The 4,119-nt window shown below is 41.6% G+C and overlaps 1 long non-coding RNA gene across 1 annotated transcript; it reads left to right on the forward strand.

Annotated features, from left to right (window-relative positions):
- The first annotated feature begins 920 nt into the window (after nucleotides 1-920).
- LOC113746453 (uncharacterized) lies at nucleotides 921-3,252 on the forward strand. The gene is made up of 3 exons (XR_003462888.1): nucleotides 921-1,274; nucleotides 2,339-2,511; nucleotides 2,618-3,252. It is a non-coding gene; the product is annotated as an uncharacterized LOC113746453 (long non-coding RNA).
- The last annotated feature ends 867 nt before the right edge of the window (nucleotides 3,253-4,119 follow it).

The following is a 4,119-nucleotide window of genomic DNA, read 5'->3' on the forward strand; positions in this document are numbered from 1 at the left end:
GTGGGACAAGAAATAAAACGCTACTGATTCAATATGAGACAAATCTACATATTTTATTTAAGCATTAAAGGTCCCGTTAAGACTAAAAACCTTTTCAAGAGTTCACATGATGAAGATGTAGCCACCGTTAACGTTAGCAACACGTAACAACATTCACAAACACTCGACTCGATCTACTTCAAACGTTGCAGAAATGTTATTGAAGCGTTGTTCGACAGGTTACCACAGACACATGTTTTTTCATTAAATTATTAAACTTCATTTAACCAGGAATGGTCCCACTGAGATTAAAAATGTCTTTTTCAGAACATCAGCTTTAACATTTTAACATTTTAACATCAGCTTTAACATTTTAACATTTTAACATTTTAACATTTTAACACCCGCTTTAACGTGGGGCAAACATGGCGGAATAAGGACGGAGGCAAAGACAGTCGAGGTAAAAATAATGTAACAACGTAAAACAAACGCTCTTTTAACATTTGAACAATTCATCTTTTTTCCCGAATGAACTGAAGTGTTTTAAACCTGTAACAGACTCTGTGGTTTGTGTTTCAGTCGTCACGGACACGGTACGACACAGATTAATAATGAAGCTTTTAATAACCTGAGATCAAACAACATGAACTTTATTTTTTTATCAACTTTAATGATCCTGTTTGAAATAAAATTACTGACAACATTACACAAGGTCATAATAATAATAATAATAATACTAACTATTAAAAACAGACTTTACAAACACAAACAGAACAAAGACGATGAGTAAAATATAAATTAATAATACATAAAAATAATGTTAATAAATAAAAACACACAAACATAAAAATAAAATGTATGTACTTATATTTTTACATTGTATTCATACTGTGATTATACATTGTTTCTATATTTTAAAATACATTAAATGTTGTGTTTGTGTCTGTCTATGACTTCAAATGATGCGTCACGTATGAAACATTAAGTTTGATTAACGCACATTTTTATTGGACATCTGTTGGACGTTTCATTAAATATAACTTCTTTCTTCATTTTTAAACAGACTGAATTTATATTTTTATTTTTTTCTTTAATTTATTTTGACTTCATGTTTGTCAGACTGGTTTTGTGTTTTTGTGCCGAGTCTTATAAGACTGTCTCAGAGTCCTGACAGTCTTTGTTTGAAGGATGACTTTTATGGATGTTGTTCGTCTGTTTATGATTTCAGACGTGACCTCGTGGTTTGATTCTCCGCCTGCGGCTGAATGAAGATGAAATGAGTTCATGTCACTCAGGTGAGATCGTACCTGCAGTAAGCAGCTTTCATCAGCGAGGCGGCGGCGTGGCACTTGTTGACGGAGGCGGTGGATGGTGGCTGGGTGGATGTGTGGGGGTGTTTGGGGGATGAATCAGTAGATTATGCGTCGGGGGGCCGTGCACTGTGAAAATGAGAAGCGAGGCCTGAGCCTGCACGGCGTGCTGCCTCCTGATCATCCTTTTAATAACCTGTAATACGGAGGCGGGTGGAGCTGATGGATGAGCTCTGACCAAACAACTAAACATACAAATGATTAAAAAAGGAGGGGTCGCCCTGCGGACCCCGGGAGGAAAGTGAATCACCTTTAGTTAAGATGATAACCGTCCTCCAACAGCAATTCATCGTCTATCGACTGCACCGAGTGTCGCCTCACATCTGCGGAAATTGTCTCACATTGCAGATGAGATCTGCCGCTTGACTCCGGATCCCGAGGCCGGGACACGGCAAACATCACGTTAGCCGGCCGCGCCGCTCAGATGATATCACAGTGTTTGAGCTCTGGACAAACACGACCACACATCATCCGTCTGACAGACACCACCTCATCCACCTCATCCACCTCCTGCACCTCCTGCAGCACCGCGTGTTTAACGTACAATATTACGAACGTTAAACACAAGAAGAATATTACGTAACGTTCACGTTAAACAAGAATATTACGTAACGTTCACGTTAAACAGAAGAATATTATGTAACGTTCACGTTAAACAAGAATATTACGTAACGTTCACGTTAAACAGAAGAAGAATATTACGTAACGTTCACGTTAAACAGAGGAAGAATATTACGTAACGTTCACGTTAAACAGAAGAATATTTCGTAACGTTCACGTTAAACAGAAGAATATTACGTAACGTTCACGTTAATCAGAGTTCGAGTGCAGCAGACGGCTGATTTTAATTTTCTTCCTACAAATTAACATAACACATTATTTTATAAACAACTGATTCAGATACAAATATTGTGGACGTGAGTTCTATATTTTTGTGTTAATATGTTACATTACAAGTTGTTTTCTTCTTCCTGCTAATTGTTTTCCAGATTTTGGACCCAGCCGGGAATGCTGATGAAACCAGAACCAGAACCAGGAAACAGACCTGGACTCTACAGCACGGCTAACTGAGCTAAACGGCTAACCTGACGTTAGCTGTAAATCAGAAACAGACAAACCTCGGTACCGGTTCTGTCTGACCCGATCCTCCGACACGCTCTCAGTTCAGTTTGTATTACTGCCTCATTTATTTATTTCAGGGTTCGTTTTAAACAGATTTATATTCATGAATTTATTTAATATCGACTACATTTATATTTAAATTACAGATGATACAGATGATTTACATATCAGCTGATTGACGGCCTGATCAGAGGTAGAAATCATCTTCACGTGGAGTGTCCCTCGTTACGTGTCGTCACGGGACGTTTGGGCGGTCGAGGATTCTCCGGTTGCCACTCAAGTCTATCAATGTCAGCGCCGGGCTCAGCCCCGGCCATATATTTGGATTAAACAGTCAGAGTCATTACAGCCAGTGTTATTGACCTTTTAAGATACAACTTTAATAGCTTTTCTCTCCCGTCTCGTCTGTCTCGCGGTGAAACATGAGCGGCCGCCGTGCTGATGAAGTCCCCCTCAGGGTTTGCCTGGAATTGGAATCAAATACTTTAGATCCCCTCTTCCTCGCCCGTAATGCCGCCGGCTTTGTGCCACAGAAAGGAGAAATTAAAGGAAAAGCACACAGTGAGAATGAGGAGCAGCGATCGGGATTACCACACAGGACACTCATTTTCCAGTGACCGGCCAAGCTCGACAAAGCCGCGTGTTGGACTGAGACCACGCCGGCTGTGATCCGGCAGGAAGGGGGGGCTAACGGCACCGCCGCGGGACGGCACGGAATAAAGACGCGCCGTGAAATAAACGAGCACGTGGATAAATAAAGAGTTTAAATGAAGCAGCAAAGTGTGAAGTCATTTCACGTCCACAAAAGGTTGTTTTAATGTTTGTTCAACAACGTTACAAAGACGTTATAAAGAGCTAGCTGTTAGCTCACTGGATAACGTTAGCATCTGTAGCTTCGACACGCGCAGGTCTGTTTATCAGTTAGCATCTGTTAGCATTTCCCCAAGGCTAGCCAGGTCCATAACATTAACTAATGCTGTTAGCTATGCTAGCACTAATGTAGCAACAGTTAATAAGTGGTTAGCTAGTTTAAAGCTAACCCAGTCATTAGCACTGTTAGCATGCTAGCAGCAGTCAATTAGCGGTTAGCGAGTGGCTAGGCTAAAGCTAGCTGTCCCTCTGCATGAAGTCATGAATCAGTCAAACATCCACAGACAGAAAATGATTCATTTCATCTTTGAGCATCGTTGCAGGATTTGTTGACACTAAGAAAAATATATGCCATGGACATGATCTGAAAATATTCTGGTTCTGGACGGACGGAGGGAGACGCTGCAGGTGAAGTCCAAAATGGAGTGGGACCGATGTCTGTGGGAAAGCATGGAGAGGGAGATGGAGGACAGATCAGTTAGGAAGGAGTGTGTGTGTGTGTGAGTGTGTGAGTGTGTGTGTGTGTGTGTGTGTGTTATGTGCGCGCACACACACACACACACACACACACACACAGACCCTCTGGGAGCGAAAATGAAATTTTCCAGGCCGCTCTTTCTGCAGCAAATTCAATTACTGCAGCCACTTGTACAAAGAGCTGTGACTTCCCTGACTGAGATTGGAAAGGCTGATGGCTGCAGACAGTGAAGAACAGCATGTCTGCAGGGGGGAGCACGAGCACGACAAAACAATAAGACCGACTCGGACAGGTGAGGCG

Source organism: Larimichthys crocea, chromosome IX, assembly GCF_000972845.2.
Source record: "Larimichthys crocea isolate SSNF chromosome IX, L_crocea_2.0, whole genome shotgun sequence".
Taxonomy (NCBI): domain Eukaryota; kingdom Metazoa; phylum Chordata; class Actinopteri; family Sciaenidae; genus Larimichthys; species Larimichthys crocea.